This window comes from Oncorhynchus mykiss, chromosome 7 (genome assembly GCF_057628025.1).
Source record: "Oncorhynchus mykiss isolate SJ-2025 chromosome 7, ASM5762802v1, whole genome shotgun sequence".
Taxonomy (NCBI): Eukaryota; Metazoa; Chordata; class Actinopteri; order Salmoniformes; family Salmonidae; genus Oncorhynchus; species Oncorhynchus mykiss.
The window spans coordinates 72,707,272-72,726,614 of NC_143028.1; the positions used below are offsets into that span (position 1 = coordinate 72,707,272).

At 40.3% G+C, this 19,343-nt stretch overlaps 1 protein-coding gene across 2 annotated transcripts in view; it reads right to left on the reverse strand.

Annotated features, from left to right (window-relative positions):
• eya2 (EYA transcriptional coactivator and phosphatase 2) overlaps positions 1-13,245 on the reverse strand; it is a 58,621-nt gene extending 45,376 nt beyond the window's left edge. The window contains exon 1 of one of the 2 annotated variants that reach the window (XM_036984140.2): positions 12,710-13,245. The gene's annotated coding sequence lies outside the window, so the exon portion shown is untranslated. The remainder of the gene's footprint in view (positions 1-12,709) is intronic. The other variant, XM_036984142.2, reaches the window with a different exon arrangement.
• Positions 13,246-19,343: the final 6,098 nt, after the last annotated feature.

A 19,343-nucleotide genomic window follows, 5' to 3' on the forward strand; every position in this document is an offset into this window, starting at 1 on the left:
ATTAAATCCAATGTAACATTCAAATGAAAAGAGAAAATGGCAATTAAGTGGCTTCCAGCTCATAAAACAGTCCCTCCCTCTAGTACCTGTTGCTACTTGTGTGTGTGTGTGTGTGTGTGTGTGTGTGTGTGTGTGTGTGTGTGTGTGTGTGTGTGTGCATGAGCGTGCATGTGCATGTGTAACACTAGCTGAGAGACTTGGTGGCCTTTTCTTTTCCACTTGACGGAGTCTGAGCAACAAACCTGCTTTCATGCCAGCTGCACCCCCCTTACCCCCTGTAATCGAGCCCCCTTTCATTCAATCACGCTACCATGGCTCTCTTGGTGTCTGTCTCTCCTTCTCTCTCTTGCAATCAACCTACCCCTAATGTACCCCATTCTAAAACAGCCCCCCCCCACCATCAGAGCCTCTCTTGCCCAGAATCAGTGCCCCAGGAAAGGGTCAGGGAGAGGGACAGCTTGCAGACCTCCCGGAAGCCTCCTTAAAACGGGTATGGGCCAGAGCTGTGGGTGACCCCAGTCAGATGGTGGTCTGCTCCCAGGTAAAACATCTGGTCTACTGATGGAAAGGGACGGGAGGGGAGGGGAGTGGTGGTCACACACACACAGGCACACAAATACACAGTCAGGCATATATGAATGCTTAAAAGCAGGGAAGCAGGCAGGCACGTAGGTACACAAACACACACACACACACACACACGCACACACACACTGAGCCGGTCTCTTTGTTAGTCATTTGGACAAAAAGTTCTGCCATCCACCCTTTCCCCTCCTTCTACACAGTCGATGACAACGCCCGCCCTAGTTGGTAGCAGCTGTCCAGAGCTACCCAGCACACACACACACACACACACACACACACACACTGGTACGAAGCATACAGCCATTACCCAAAGACATGTCAGCATTAGTGCCTGGCTGAATGATCTACCTGTAGTTTCTTTGACGTGGCAGAACATGACCACATTAGGAGTAACTGCTCATAGTAACTGCACATTGTAACTGCTCATAGTAACTGATCATAGTAACTGCTCATAGTAACTTCTCATAGTAACTGCTCATAGTAACTGCTCATTGTAACTGTTCATTGTAACTGCACATTGTAACTGCTCATAGTAACTGATCATAGTAACTGCTTATAGTAACTGCTCATAGTAACTGCTCATTGTAACTGATCATAGTAACTGCTCATAGTAACTGCACATTGTAACTGCTCATTGTAACTGCTCATAGTAACTGCTCATAGTAACTGATCATAGTAACTGCTCATTGTAACTGCTCATTGTAACTGCTCATTGTAACTGCTCATTGTAACTGCTCATAGTAACTGCTCATTGTAACTGATCATAGTAACTGCTCATTGTAACTGATCATAGTAACTGCTCATTGTAACTGCTCATTGTAACTGCTCATTGTAACTGCTCATTGTAACTGCTCATAGTAACTGCTCATTGTAACTGCTCATTGTAACTGCTCATAGTAACTGCTCATTGTAACTGATCATAGTAACTGCTCATTGTAACTGCTCATAGTAACTGCTAATTGGGGAAAATTCATTAGTTTCATTTTAAAATCTGAATGTGCCAAATCCCATGGTAAACAGTCCATTGAAACTCAATGTAATAACACGGATGTTACAGCTATCTGAACTAATCATGTATAATATTGTATTGAATATGTTATGTTAGCTAGGTGTCAATGACAGCTATATGAACAAATCATATATACTATTGTATATAATATTGTATGTTAACTAGGTCAAAATGTATGATGCAGAGTGGAAAATGTTAATATCCTCCATTCCGGAGCTTACTTCTATTGGAAATTGTGAAAGAGTAAAGGTACAGTACCTAGCTACACAACAGCAGTGGGAGCTGGTTGAACACAACAGCGTGGTTTGTGTGTGTGTGTGTGTGTGTGTGTGTATGTTTGGTCATGTGTGAATGCCTCCATGTGTGCAGCTCTAAATGAAATAAAGAGTGTGGCGATAGCCAGAGGGACAGCTGTTGTCTGCTGACAGACCAGGGGTTTAGCTGGGAGAGGACACACACACACTTGAGAGTTGGAACGCCGCAGGCCTCCCAGGGTGCTCCCTAGGGTTTAAAAGAAGTGTATGTGGGTGTGTCTGTGTGTGTGTGTGTGTGTGTGTGTGTGTGTGTGTGTGTGTGTGTGTAGGTGGGTAGTGTTACCCGAAGCCTCTTCACAAACTGGTCAAGCAGAGCCAATGAGACCCACCATCTCCCTCAAATCTCCCTTTCTTCATTTCAGAATATCCACTCAGTGTTCCCCTCCTCACACTCCCCATATTCACTCAGTGTTCCCCTCCTCACACTCCCCATATTCACTCAGTGTTCCCCTCCTTACACTCCCCATATTCACTCAGTGTTCCCCTCCTCACACTCCCCATATTCACTCAGTGTTCCCCTCCTTACACTCCCCATATTCACTCAGTGTTCCCCTCCTTACACTCCCCATATTCACTCAGTGTTCCACTCCTTACACTCCCCATATTCACTCAGTGTTCCACTCCTTACACTCCCCATATTCACTCAGTGTTCCCCTCCTTACACTACCCATATTCACTCAGTGTTCCACTCCTTACACTCCCCATATTCACTCAGTGTTCCCCTCCTCACACTCCCCATATTCACTCAGTGTTCCCCTCCTCACACTCCCCATATTCACTCAGTGTTCCCCTCCTCACACTCCCCATATTCACTCAGTGTTCCCCTCCTTACACTCCCCATATTCACTCAGTGTTCCACTCCTTACACTCCCCATATTCACTCAGTGTTCCCCTCCTTACACTCCCCATATTCACCCAGTGTTCCCCTCCTTACACTCCCCATATTCATTCAGTGTTCCACTCCTTACACTCCCCATATTCACTCAGTGTTCCCCTCCTTACACTCCCCATATTCACTCAGTGTTCCCCTCCTCACACTCCCCATATTCACTCAGTGTTCCCCTCCTCACACTACCCATATTCACTCTGTGTTCCACTCCTTACACTCCCCATATTCAATCAGTGTTCCCCTCCTTACACTCCCCATATTCACTCAGTGTTCCCCTCCTTACACTCCCCATATTCACTCAGTGTTCCACTCCTTCCACTCCCCATATTCACTCAGTGTTCCCCTCCTTACACTCCCCATATTCATTCAGTCTTCCACTCCTTCCACTCCCCATATTCACTCAGTGTTCCCTCCTTACACTCCCCATATTCACTCAGTGTTCCCCTCCTCACAGTCCCCATATTCACTCAGTGTTCCCCTCCTTCCACTCCCCATATTCACTCAGTGTTCCACTCCTTCCACTCCCCATATTCACTCAGTGTTCCCCTTCCTCACACTCCCCATATTCACTCAGTATTCCCCACATCACACTACCCATATTCATCCCACACAATAGACCCATTGATCTTGGCAATCATGGATTACAGTCTGCCTGTATTGTGTTCACCTCTCTCTCTAAAGCCTGAATTAAAGGATAATTGTAGGGTTTATTGGGTAAAGGGTGGCTGCAGAGAGACGGAGAACACTTAGTTTGTTGTATACATTTTTATTGTATTTGCTCATTAAGATTGAAATAGTTATATTTAAAACCCAAGAAACAAAAACATATATATATCTTTTTTTAAGCTATTCTTGTTTTAATTATTCATTGTGAAATCTAAAACAAGTGTCCCAGCAGACGGAAACTGTGGTCTGACTTCTTTGGACCGAAGGCTGAAACCCGGAGGTGTTATGCTGGTGGACAGTTTACACACAGTTCAGTCCAGTTCATTTCAATTCTTTGACTGAGTTGCATTAAACTAGTCTCATATTTTAAATTAATAAAAAAATCACTAATAAATTGACAATTGAATGTGACCTAAACATATCTGCTTTCATGGCCATTAGCTGTTCCCAGTAAATAGAACATAAAACCATGATGAACTACTTAATACACTTTTAAGACATCTGGGTTGCAAGTTACCAACCCAAACAAGTGATGCTACCCTTAATTCAATTATCATTTGATCATTGAGAACTATGCTGAAACAGTGTCAGCGCATTGCAAGGGACATGATAAAGAAAAACTAATAGAAGATAAAACTATATTCTGGTTGACAGATTGAATCTGAAAATAAAGCGGCATCCTTATAAATGCATGTCAGATAAGTACAAAATCTGTTAAATTTCAGTTCATAAGTCCCTTTCAAAACACGTTATTTTGACTTATTCATGATATCCGCATGTGCTGCTTTAGACAGTCCCAAACTTTTATATTTATCAGGAGTGGATCCATTATATTTATCAGGAGTGGATCCACTGCATTTATCAGGAGTGGATCCATTATATTTATCAGGAGTGGCTCCATTATATTTATCAGGAGTGGATCCATTATGTTTATCAGGAGTGGATTCATTATATTTATCAGGAGTGGATTCATTATATTTATCAGGAGTGGATCCATTATATTTATCAGGAGTGGATTCATTATATTTATCAGGAGTGGATCCATTGCATTCATCAGGAGTGGATCCATTATATTTATCAGGAGTGGATCCATTATGTTTATCAGGAGTGGATTCATTATATTTATCAGGAGTGGTTCCATTTTATTTATCAGGAGTGGATTCATTATATTTATCAGGAGTGGTTCCATTTTATTTATCAGGAGTGGATTCATTATATTTATCAGGAGTGGTTCCATTTTATTTATCAGGAGTGGATCCATTATATTTATCAGGAGTGGATTCATTATATTTATCAGGAGTGGCTCCATTATATTTATCAGGAGTGGATTCATTATATTTATCAGGAGTGGATCCATTATATTTATCAGGAGTGGCTCCATTATATTTATCAGGAGTGGATTCATTATATTTATCAGGAGTGGATCCATTATATTTATCAGGAGTGGATTCATTATATTTATCAGGAGTGGTTCCATTTTATTTATCAGGAGTGGATCCATTGCATTCATCAGGAGTGGCTCCATTATATTTATCAGGAGTGGATTCATTATATTTATCAGGAGTGGATCCATTATATTTATCAGGAGTGGATCCATTATATTTATCAGGAGTGGATCCATTGCATTTATCAGGAGTGGATTCATTATATTTATCAGGAGTGGATTCATTATATTTATCAGGAGTGGATCCATTATATTTATCAGGAGTGGATCCATTATATTTATCAGGAGTGGATCCATTGCATTCATCAGGAGTGGCTCCATTATATTTATCAGGAGTGGATTCATTATATTTATCAGGAGTGGATCCATTATATTTATCAGGAGTGGATCCATTATATTTATCAGGAGTGGTTCCATTTTTTTTATCAGGAGTGGATCCATTGCATTCATCAGGAGTGGATCCATTATATTTATCAGGAGTGGATCCATTATGTTTACCACGAGTGGATTAATAATATTTATCAGGAGTGGATCCATTATATTTATCAGGAGTGGATCCATTATATTTATCAGGAGTGGATTCATTATATTTATCAGGAGTGGATCCATTATATTTATCAGGAGTGGATCCATTATATTTATCAGGAGTGGATTCATTATATTTATCAGGAGTGGATCCATTATATTTATCAGGAGTGGATCCATTGCATTCATCAGGAGTGGATCCATTATATTTATCAGGAGTGGATTCATTATATTTATCAGGAGTGGATCCATTATATTTATCAGGAGTGGATCCATTATATTTATCAGGAGTGGATCCATTATATTTATCAGGAGTGGATCCATTATATTTATCAGGAGTGGATCCATTATATTTATCAGGAGTGGATCCATTATATTTATCAGGAGTGGATCCATTATACTTATCAGGAGTGGATCCATTATATTTATCAGGAGTGGATCCACTGCATTTATCAGGAGTGGATCCATTATATTTATCAGGAGTGGTTCCATTTTATTTATCAGGAGTGGATCCATTATATTTATCAGGAGTGGATCCATTATATTTATCAGGAGTGGATCCACTGCATTCATCAGGAGTGGATCCATTATATTTATCAGGAGTGGCTCCATTATATTTATCAGGAGTGGATCCATTGCATTCATCAGGAGTGGATCCATTATATTTATCAGGAGTGGATCCATTATGTTTATCAGGAGTGGATCCATTGCATTCATCAGGAGTGGATCCACTGCATTCATCAGGAGTGGATCCATTATATTTATCAGGAGTGGATTCATTATATTTATCAGGAGTGGGTCCATTGCATTCATCAGGAGTGGATCCATTATATGTATCAGGAGTGGATCCATTATATTTATCAGGAGTGGGTCCATTGCATTTATCAGGAGTGGATTCATTATATTTATCAGGAGTGGATCCATTATATTTATCAGGAGTGGATCCATTATATTTATCAGGAGTGGATTCATTATATTTATCAGGAGTGGATCCATTATATTTATCAGGAGTGGATCCATTGCATTCATCAGGAGTGGATCCATTATATTTATCAGGAGTGGATTCATTATATTTATCAGGAGTGGATCCATTATATTTATCAGGAGTGGATCCATTATATTTATCAGGAGTGGATCCATTATATTCATCAGGAGTGGATCCATTATATTTATCAGGAGTGGATCCATTATATTTATCAGGAGTGGATCCATTATATTTATCAGGAGTGGATCCATTATACTTATCAGGAGTGGATCCATTATATTTATCAGGAGTGGATCCACTGCATTTATCAGGAGTGGATCCATTATATTTATCAGGAGTGGTTCCATTTTATTTATCAGGAGTGGATCCATTATATTTATCAGGAGTGGATCCATTATATTTATCAGGAGTGGATCCACTGCATTTATCAGGAGTGGATCCATTATATTTATCAGGAGTGGATCCACTGCATTCATCAGGAGTGGATCCATTATATTTATCAGGAGTGGATCCATTATGTTTATCAGGAGTGGATCCATTATATTTATCAGGAGTGGATCCATTATATTTATCAGGAGTGGCTCCATTATATTTATCAGGAGTGGATCCATTGCATTCATCAGGAGTGGATCCATTATATTTATCAGGAGTGGATCCATTATGTTTATCAGGAGTGGATCCATTGCATTCATCAGGAGTGGATCCATTATATTTATCAGGAGTGGATCCATTATACTTATCAGGAGTGGATCCATTATACTTATCAGGAGTGGATCCACTGCATTTATCAGGAGTGGATCCATTATATTTATCAGGAGTGGTTCCATTTTATTTATCAGGAGTGGATCCATTATATTTATCAGGAGTGGATCCATTATATTTATCAGGAGTGGATCCACTGCATTCATCAGGAGTGGATCCATTATATTTATCAGGAGTGGCTCCATTATATTTATCAGGAGTGGATCCACTGCATTCATCAGGAGTGGATCCATTATATTTATCAGGAGTGGATTCATTATATTTATCAGGAGTGGGTCCATTGCATTCATCAGGAGTGGATCCATTATATGTATCAGGAGTGGATCCATTATATTTATCAGGAGTGGGTCCATTGCATTTATCAGGAGTGGTTTCTTTGTATTCATCAGGAGTGGATCCATTATATTTATCAGGAGTGGATCCATTATATTTTCAGGAGTGGATCCATTATATTTATCAGGAGTGGGTCCATTGCATTTATCAGGAGTGGTTTCTTTGTATTCATCAGGAGTGGATCCATTATATTTATCAGGAGTGGATCCATTATATTTTCAGGAGTGGTTTCTTTGTATTCATCAGGAGTGGATCCATTATATTTTCAGGAGTGGATCCATTATATTTATCAGGAGTGGATCCATTATATTTATCAGGAGTGGATCCATTATATTTTCAGGAGTGGATCCATTATATTTATCAGGAGTGGATCCATTATATTTATCAGGAGTGGATCCATTATATTTTCAGGAGTGGGTCCATTGCATTTATCAGGAGTGGTTTCTTTGTATTCATCAGGAGTGGATCCATTATATTTTCAGGAGTGGATCCATTATATTTTCAGGAGTGGATCCATTATATTTATTAGGAGTGGATCCATTATATTTTCAGGAGTGGATCCATTATATTTTCAGGAGTGGATCCATTATATTTTCAGGAGTGGATCCATTATATTTATTAGGAGTGGATCCATTATATTTTCAGGAGTGGATCCATTATATTTTCAGGAGTGGATCCATTATATTTATTAGGAGTGGATCCATTATATTTTCAGGAGTGGATCCATTATATTTTCAGGAGTGGATCCATTATATTTTCAGGAGTGGATCCATTATATTTATCAGGAGTGGATCCATTATATTTATCAGGAGTGGATCCATTATATTTATCAGGAGTGGATCCATTGCTAAGATAAAGTCAGGAAGAGCAGAGCTTCCTATGATAATATTTATCATTCCACAAACCTTTGGCTATAGAGGAGTTTGGATTTAATTTGTGTTTTCTTAAGAGGGGGTGCCTCGCGGTACAGGATGGGGAATTCTCCTCGATCCAGGACTTTAGGCTCCTGCTTATTCACGATTTATTAGACTCAAGTAATAGGAACCATGAAGGGAGAGGGTTCTGCGAAGCAGAAGGCTGTTCTAAAAATGGGGCCTAATGTTATTAAGATACGAAACACTGTGTTAAATCAAACCCCCCAGCACAAACTGCCTTCGGTTTGTGGTCCACTTTTTTTCATTCCCCAAATGTTATTTGTGGGGGTAGAAATTCAGATAGGGATCAGGTTTCTGATGATTTATATTCAGTCTTTTGCTTCGATAAAAACTCTGTGGTTGATGCAGTGTTTGCTCCACAAGTATATTTCAGATAATTGACTTGGATAGAGAATATTTGGAGACAATTGGGAAAAAGAGTTAATATGTGAGTCCTATTTCATTAGATGAATACTTGGTTGTTTTCTGAAATACAAAATGGTGGGTTGTAATCTAGCTGCCAATGCAGTTTCATGGAAAATAAACACAAACAGAGATGGATTTGCTCAAAACAATTATATTTGATAGATATGAAATGAATACTCTTCCTGTGTCTAAACCACATGCCCTGTAGGCCTATAGGAAGGAGGGCATCATTGAGTACAATTTCAGCCAATATAACTGAATGATACTATCTTCAGTTAACTGAATAAGTTAAGTACTGTACTATCACAGTCGGCCGGTAGCCTAGTGGTTAGAGAGGCAAGCCAGAACCTGGAGGATTGCCAGGTCGGAGCCCGGGTCCGACGTGAAAAACCTGTTGGTAAATGAGCTGGCAACCTAAGAGTTGCTGGTATCAAAACCTAGATGCTGTTGTGCCCGTGAGCAAGGCACTTATAACCCCCCACAACAGCTGCCCAGTGTGGCAGCCCCCCGCACCTCTCCAAAAACCTTTATTTGCGTCTTTCAGAGGGGTTGGGTTAAAAGCAAAAGGCATATTTTGGTTGGACTGTGTGTGTCTTTCAGAGGGGTTGGGTATTTTTGGTTGGACTGTGTGTCTTTCAGAGCGGTTGGGTATTTTTGGTTGGACTGTGTGTCTTTCAGAGCGGTTGGGTATTTTTGGTTGGACTGTGTGTCTTTCAGAGCGGTTGGGTATTTTTGGTTGGACTGTGTGTCTTTCAGAGCGGTTGGGTATTTTTGGTTGGACTGTGTGTGTCTTTCAGAGCGGTTGGGTATTTTTGGTTGGACTGTGTGTCTTTCAGAGCGGTTGGGTATTTTTGGTTGGACTGTGTGTCTTTCAGAGTGGTTGGGCATTTTTGGTTGGACTGTGTGTCTTTCAGAGTGGTTGGGTATTTTTGGTTGGACTGTGTGTCTTTCAGAGCGGTTGGGTATTTTTGGTTGGACTGTGTGTCTTTCAGAGCGGTTGGGTATTTTTGGTTGGACTGTGTGTCTTTCAGAGTGGTTGGGTATTTTTGGTTGGACTGTGTGTCTTTCAGAGCGGTTGGGTATTTTTGGTTGGACTGTGTGTCTTTCAGAGTGGTTGGGTATTTTTGGTTGGACTGTGTGTCTTTCAGAGTGGTTGGGTATTTTTGGTTGGACTGTGTGTCTTTCAGAGCGGTTGGGTATTTTTGGTTGGACTGTGTGTCTTTCAGAGGGGTTGGGTATTTTTGGTTGGACTGTGTGTCTTTCAGAGCGGTTGGGTATTTTTGGTTGGACTGTGTGTCTTTCAGAGCGGTTGGGTATTTTTGGTTGGACTGTGTGTCTTTCAGAGGGGTTGGGTATTTTTGGTTGGACTGTGTGTCTTTCAGAGCGGTTGGGTATTTTTGGTTGGACTGTCTGTGCGATCGACCAATAAAGTGTATTAAAAGTATATTAAATGTTAATATATGAATTAAAGATATAAAGGTCAATAAATATATGATCAATAAATGTATCATTATTTTAATAGCTTTCCTATAAGTCTTATGGAAATGTATGTATTGTAATATTTGATCACCTCAACAATTCAAGTAAATTAATATCCATGTGCAAGTGATGACTGAATGTTTATTCTATGCAGTATTAGGTGTGGAGCAAAATGTCAATGGATCTCTTGTCTGCATTTCTCAGACACAAAAAAAATGCTTTTGTTATTTTTTGTGCTCCGAGCAAGAAGGAGAGATCCAGACTGAACACTTCTGAACGAAGCTGTCGTGATCTACGAGTGTTTAAAGGTGATTGGAATGGCTACCAAAACACAGAGGGCCATTTTAGATCGGAGCTATGAAGGGGTCCTTGAGAAACATGAATACCTGTCTTTGGAGAAATCCTTAGTGTGGTTCCCTGAAATTACTTAATTAGTTTCCTGGCAAGAAAAAGGCCTCCGTGATTAGCTGTATTCTTCAGTACTTAGGCCAAGCACAAGTGTTGAAAGGATTCAACTACCACCAAGGAAAATAAAGAGCTTTAAAGAAGTAGGACCGAATGGTATACTCCCCCAACACAACGTTAGTATAGAGACAGACAATTTACTCCAACACACACACACACACACACATACACACATACACACACACACACACACACACACACACACACACACACACACACACACACACACACACAAACACACACACACACACACACACACACACACACAGTGATTTGGCGTAAATAAAACATGGAAAAACTTAGATTTACAAATCAGTAGATAGACAAGTCACACCCAGTCAGTCCTTGGACTGTAACGCTGCCATGGAGTAAAAAGGTTATGTTGTTTAAAAAATGGATTTTACTCAATCGGGGTCTCAACTTACTGTCGAGTGTTAGAATAGTGGAATACACAATCTGCAATTTCATCAGTTTTTCTCTTCTTATGTCAGTCACTGACAGTCACTCGAAGCCATGTCAGATAACCATGTTGTGATTGTTAAATTAGTTTAGCCTGCTATCTAAACGTGTAGTAATCATGGTTAAATTACCGCCAGGGGCCCCCATTGATTTTGTTAGTCACTCGCACCCAGATATCATATAAAAAAAAAGACTGCAACCATTTCTCTCCCCGACATGGCAAAATGTATAGAATTGCAAGGAATTAATTAATAAATTTTTCTCTCCACCCTTTTCAAAATGAGTAGAATTGCATAAAATTAGATATATAATTGCTAAATCTTCTCTCAGACCCATTGGCACAACGTGTAGAATTCCAGCAAACTTGCTTAGCTAAAAGGCTAGGGCTCAGACTGCATGAGTGGGTCTGGATGTGGGTACACAGACCCTCGAGCCACTGCGGCCCCTGTGATGAGTTCCGATTTTCTGAAGAAGGCACAGTGATGCCGAAACGTTGGTGATTTACCCAATAAATTACTGGGAGTTTATATATGGAGTGTGTGACTCTCTTTATTAATTTATTTTTATATTTCCGAATTTTTGTGGCCATCAAAGTTGCCCATTGCTGCACTAGCCTATTATATACGACAATAATATAATTATAGTGATCAGAACTCATTTAAATTGTTGTTGAAATGATATAACAAATATAGGTCTAGGTCTACTCTATGAGCTATACTGTCAAGTAGGTGTTGTGTGAGCTTTAACCTGCAGTGCAATGTATTTCAAAACGTTTCCAAATGAGGAAACTAGCTTACTGTACTGTACATTCTGATTGGAAATAGAATTGAAATATATTTGTCTCACAGGCTCCTTTATTATATGCACAGTAGTTTACTGCAATGCAAACTTCTAATAATATATTTTTTTAATGTAAATACATGGAGGAGAAAGGAAACTTCTGATAAGAAACATCAGTCACTGTCCCATATACTGTAGCCACATTTATATGCTGTGAATTCAGTTTTCAAGCAAGTAGGCATTAGGCTAGCCTGAGTGATGAAGTCAAATGGATATTGGTGTTATTTACTAAAGAAAGATGCTAAAAATACTATGCACTTTTACCAATAATGTTCAAAATGAAGTTTGTGGGAACTGAAGTGGCCTACATAGTCGGTCAGTTGAAACGGCTAGGAGATGTTTAGGCCCAAAACCAACAAATATTATGAGTATCATCATTGTTATATGTATTGCCCCACTCTGGAAAACTACTGCTTGAAAAACAATACTGGCCTAATTTAACTTTAGTTTAACTTTTTCTGTTGAATTGTATCCTATAACCTATAAAGATAATTAAAGTGCTCAAAAAAATCGATTACTGCACACAGAATGAACATAGGCTATTCATTTTTCTGAACAGGCAATAATACTTTTGAAAAGCAATATGATATTCATACTCATATGAATCCACTTACCATGATTTAGGTCGAGAAAAAAAAATCCGGTAGTTGTTCAACACAGTTCTCTCTCCATATGGCGTAGCGTGTTCAAATCTCTATAGCAAAACGTTTCTACAGATGAAACTGGAACTTTCAATAGTCAAACTCAAAGCACGATCAGTCTTTACTCGCTGTGGATGCCTATTTATTATTCTTCAAAGTGATGATGACTGCAGATTTTAGAAATGTGTGCGCACTTAGTTTGGATTTCTTGAATCGTTCGTCTACTACGGTCTAATAAACCGAAATGACAGCTTTCCAGCGAATCTAAGGCTGCGTTTTCATCCGAAACATTGAACCCGTTTCTCGATAAGTGTTTCATACACCTTCAGGAGCGCGTGTTTGCTTTGGCGCTGGTAAGGAAGTGATGATAAGGGTAAATGAAAAAATGTTGGTTCCTCCTCCTGAGGGTTTTCTCAATACCCGCGAGCCGAGTGCTCTACAGTGTGTGTGTGTGTGTGTGTGTGTGTGAGAGTGTGAGTGTGATCCCGCGCGCGCCTGTGCTTGTGCCATTACGCAGGAGTTGCTTTCAATTGGCTCTCTATATTCTTCAGTTAACAAAATAGCTCAGGCGGAGTTGAGCTCTTCCTCTATCGCTTTATCTCACCTTTGTATCTTTGTTTGGTAAAGAATGCCTCTCTCGACCGTTGTTTACACAAAGACGACGAGAATCTCACACGCTTAGGGCTTCTCTGGAAGTCTGTTATGGTGTTGACATTATGTGTGGATTAATCATTTATTCTAATGACCCTAGGGCATTGACTGGTTTCTAAAGATCCTTAATGTGTGCATATTGTGATATATCTTAGGCCTATACGTATACCCACTATAGTGTGTGTTCACAATAATTGGTTTATACATGTCCATGCATTAAAATAACAACTTGAAGCACTTTAATACATTATTGCCTTATAAACATGTATTTCATAGCGCCTTATAGAATATAACATTATTTACCTTCCTATAGAAATGTGAGGTACAGTCACACTTTAATATAAAGCATATATATTTTTTGTTTTTTGTTTTAGTTTTTTTGTTTTGAATTTTACCCCCTTTTTCTCCCCAATTTCGTGGTATCCAATTGTTTAGTAGCTACTATCTTGTCTCATCGCTACAACTCTCTTACGGGCTCGGGAGAGACGAAGGTTGAAAGTCATGCGTCCTCCGATACACAACCCAACCAAGCCGCACTGCTTAAAGCAAATTAAAGGCTTAATTAAGCCTTCATAAACCCATTATAAGGCCTACCTAAATGCTTCAAGAATAATTTGTTAATGTCATTATAGGGTGGCAAAAGGGTTACGCCACAATTTGCAACGCACTAGGTCTACCCATCATATGTTAATTAACAAATGATTTGTTACCTTATGAAGGCCTTATGAAGGCTTAATGAAGGCTTCATTAGGCCTTTTGGAGATATATTTCCTTCAAAGTGTGACCGTTGCAGTTTAATAATGCTCTGTAACTGCATATAACAATGTACTTGTAAGGCAATATAACACCTCATAAACAAATAATGTTATTATATACCCTAATGTTTAAAAATGAATTAATGTTATTAATTAACACTATTAATGGTGACACTATTAATGTTATTTTTTAACGGTTTATTAAACCCTAACTAAATTTGTCTTATTTGAAATGACACAAATACACTATCCCCACTGTCAATAAGCTTTGGTAGGCACTGTAAACAAAATAACATAGCTGGCTATATCTTGACTGTGGTTAAATGGGCAATCCAAGATTAATTGGGACATATATTTCTTGATTTATACTGTCATTGATTCTTGAAAAACATACCTTCCAAATGTTTCGTTATTACATCAAGTTTTAAAGAAAATATTAACATATTGACTGAATGTAAACATTTGCATATGGAAAGTCTCAACTAAATATTTCTCAACCAATATTGTAGAATGTAAAAATTCAATCAATAGCCTGGGCATTTATTTGCTTCAATCAGGGCTCTACTTGATGTGTGTGAGGGGCCCCCCACCTTGCGGCAAAACATTTTAGTGGTACCCCCTTGATAGCGGAGAGGAAAAAAAGTAGTTTTAAGTTAATTTCCTGCTATTCTACACATTTTGCCATGGGGTGGAGTGACATTTTTGAAGTTTTAAAGCAAATCTCCTGCAATTCTATACATTTTTTTACCATGACTTATGCCATGTTAATATGATATCTGAGTGAGAATTACTAACTAAATCAATGTGGGCTCCCTGGAGGTTGAGCCGGTTGGTATTCGACCATGATACTACAAGTCTAGACTAAAAATTGTTAGCTGACATGGCTAATTTAGTGGCTGTCGGTAACTGACATAACAAGAGAAAAACTGCTGATGCCCAACCAAATGTTGATATTGCACCTGGTGTATTTTACTGTTCTTACAGTAATGTATATTAAAACATTGGTTAGTGTGCCCCCTAACAGTCGGGGGACCTAAGTGACTGCTTATTGAGACAGGCTTCATTCTGAGCCAGGCATCTACTTCCTTCCTTACCCCCCCCCCTCCCCCCTCCCCCCACCTTGCAGTGTCGCCCTCTTCTGATCCACCTCAGACAACATTAGACTTTTTCACTTTTTCACTTATCTCACTAGTTTTGGATTGATTCCAAAATGCCAGGCTGCTGCCTCGCCCAAATTTTGCTCTGCGAATCTGATCACTGCTAGCTTGAATTTGATGTGTAATCATTTTTGTGGCACCATGGCAATGAAGACAGAATTATGATTTAATTTTTTTATGCACATGACCATGGGAATATCAGAGCTGTGTTCATGGTAACCTCGTGCCGATGCCCAGCTATTAAAAGGGACAGGCAGCTATTTGAGAAAGTGTTTATTTGACATTTTACAGTATATATTAGGCTATATCATAGACATAATCATTAGAAAATTAAACCCACTGCTGCCACCATGTTTCAATTTGCTTTGTGTTGTACTGGACAATATAACGTTAGGCAAACATTCATTGAAGGTTGTGGTTACTACTGGTGATGGAGAGGCGAGAGAAATTGTCTGCCATGTTTTTTGTTTTGCTCAGGGCTCAGAGTTGGCTTATTGATATTTTGATGTAATCTTGCCCACCAGCTGGCTCTCTCTCTGTAATTCGAGCTTGGGGACAAGGTACATTTTGATAGCTGGCTCTACTTTCATATGTAGTGCGATTAACAGGGAACTGTCAATGTCCTGGATCCCCATTTCAGCTAATCAGATTGCAGATTCTCCGAACCTGTTTAATAAGTATATATTTTATATTACATGTCCAGGCACAAAAGACATAACCTTAACCCATGCCAGAACTGGGGCACAAAGGCAGGCGGTTGTCTAGGAGTCGTGTCGGAGTCGAGTCCTCACCAGTCTGGGTGTATATCCTGTAATATGAGGAAGTCTGTCGCTGGGAACCTGCGAACGGCAGGCCTGGCAAAAGAGGAAACAGGAAGCTCTCTCTGACACCATTTTGACACCTCGAGAACGACGAAGTTAACCAGCAGGAGGGAATGCAGGCAAGAGTTTCTCATACATGCTAATTCCCATGTATAGTCACAAAACAAGGAATATAGGACTTAATTACCTCCAGTTAGAGTATGACCATGTGTACATTCTCCCAATTCAGCATTGCTTTTGATGCGTTCGTGATGAATTTCAATAGCCCTCCGACAAATGTGTGAGTTTCCTATATTAGTACTCTGCTGTGGAACTCAAAGCAACACAGAGGAGAGAGCAGAAAGAAGTGGTTGGGGCGGGGATATGGAAAAGTCCCATCGCGTTACCTAGGACTCTGGGATGTACCGTGACCCAGACATGGACTTTGTCTGCTTCTCATTCATTTGCAAGTTCCATTCTTCGTTAGGAATGTCGGCGGGGAAATTAAAGCGACTATTGTCTCTTCTTCCTCTGAAGAGCTCGGGTGGAACGCTGTTGCTCCCTCAGAAAACCTATTCAAATACTTTGCTACATAAAGTAAAATGTGTGTTAAACAATAAATTCAGCCTCAAAACGTTTTTCTAAGGTGCATACTGAAAATTCCAGGAGGAGGATAGGGGGAGAGGAGAATGTAAACAGGGAAAAACAGACGGACTAGCACCCCTCACAGGGCGTTTACACAGTGTGGAAGCTGTGGTATAATAACTACCACCCCATCACACCCCTCACAGGGCGTTTACACAGTGTGGAAGCTGTTGTATTATAACTACCACCCCATCACACCCCTCACAGGGCGTTTACACAGTGTGGAAGCTGTTGTATTATAACTACCACCCCATCACACCCCTCACAGGGCGTTTACACAGTGTGGAAGCTGTTGTATAATAACTACCACCCCATCACACCCCTCACAGGGCGTTTACACAGTGTGGAAGCTGTTGTATAATAACTACCACCCCATCACACCCCTCACAGGGCGTTTACACAGTGTGGAAGCTGTTGTATAATAACTACCACCCCATCACACCCCTCACAGGGCGTTTACACAGTGTGGAAGCTGTTGTATAATAACTACCACCCCATCACACCCCTCACAGGGCGTTTACACAGTGTGGAAGCTGTCGTTTAATAACTACCACCCCATCACACCCCTCACAGGGCATTTACACAGTGTGGAAGCAGTTGTATTATAACTACCACCCCATCACACCCCTCACAGGGCGTTTACACAGTGTGGAAGCTGTTGTATTATAACTACCACCCCATCACACCCCTCACAGGGCGTTTACACAGTGTGGAAGCTGTTGTATTATAACTACCACCCCATCACACCCCTCACAGGGCGTTTACACAGTGTGGAAGCTGTTGTATTATAACTACCACCCCATCACACCCCTCACAGGGCGTTTACACAGTGTGGAAGCTGTTGTATAATAACTAGCACATCTGTGTTGCCCGGCTTACTGCTCTCACCCCACTGCCCCATCACACCCGTCACCCGCCAAACCCTCTACCTCGCTCTCCTCTCTTTTTCTTTACACCAAATCTCTCTTCTCCTACAACCATCCTTTCCTCTCTCTTCTTGCCTCCATGTTCCCTAATAAACACACAAGTGACAACCAGTCCCCCCCTCCTCCTCCTCCCCCTCCTCCCCCTCCTCCTCCTCCTTCTCCTCCTCTCCCAGCAGTTGATCGACCCATCCCTCCCCACCTCCCTCCCTCCCTCCATCCATCCATCCCTCCCTCCCCACCACCCTCCCTCCATCCCTCCCTCCCCGCCTCCCTAACTCCCTCCCTCCCTCCCCACCTCCCTCCCAGTAAGCGGGACTACTTTCTCTCAGGGTGGTTCTGGATGTGTGTGTTACACAGTCGACTCCCACCTCTAACACCGGAGCCGAGCGCCCTCATCACCCTGCAGCCCTACGCTGCCAAACCTTGATACTGCTTCCCTTGTCTGGGGAATGTGGGAATGATTGCCTTAATTTTACAATGCGGAGCGCTCCCTTTGGTTCAATTTTCACCAACACCATAAAAACGCAGGAGTTGTAAGAGCAGCGGAGGCCATCTGGTTTTGTCATTGCCACGGCTTTAATGACCAGGTAATAACATTTCAATTTGACAGAAATTACAACAGATGTTTCAGGCCATAAACCTCAGATAGAGACAATTTCTCCGGAGGAATTTGTAACCTGTGAGCAAGGCCGCCCCTGTCACTTACCTAGACACAACAGCTTTCTGATATGAGTGTCGCAAATGACTTCACATGTACAGGAAAAACAAGATCGAGACTAAATGCTAAATATTATAAAACGAAGGAATTGTATTTATAGGATATATGAATATTTCACAAAACCTGCCATAACTGGTTCTGCGGCTAACAGGACAACTTTTTATATAATATATTATGAAAACTTAATTATTGCGAATTATGAAAAATAATTATTATCTGTATTAAGTAGATTGGCCATTTTGTTTGCTTATCCAAATGTATTTTTATTTTATCACATTTATTTGGTCATTTATCTGTATGTTTTGTTATCCTATGTAATTATACATGTAATTATAATAATACAATCAATTTGTTCACCCTACTTTTCCACTGAGCTAAATAAACTGTCCTTGCCAGACATTGTTTCTTTGTTCAGTGGTGTGAAAACGGGATACTCTGAAAGACAAGACACACATCTCACCAAATACATGAACTGTGATACATAATCAGAAATTGATAGGATTATCTCGGAGGAAATGTAGAATTGAATGTCCTGGAGGCAGGTATTAATTTAATCTGTTTGCTTGCTTTCACACAAATACACACATTACACGAGGTGTGTCAACTTGTGTTACAATGGTTTACATACCTGGCAGCTCACATAGAGACCAGAAAACAGCAATGATTCGATGCTGTCTGTTATCTCAGCAATAACAACGTGATACTACTTTCCAAGAGTTTATCGAAAGTAAATTCTTCCAAAAATAAGTACAGTATGTAATACTATAGATGTTGGATCGTAATTTGATCACCCTGTTGCTGGATAACTGGCCTGCAATGAAGGAAATATAAAACTTAGTTATTTGAGGTTTCAGAAGACTTCTGATGTGTGTCATTTACATTTTGACATTTCAGATTTGATTTTCCCTTATGTATCAACCCCTACAAAAATGTCCATTATAATCCACATAATAAT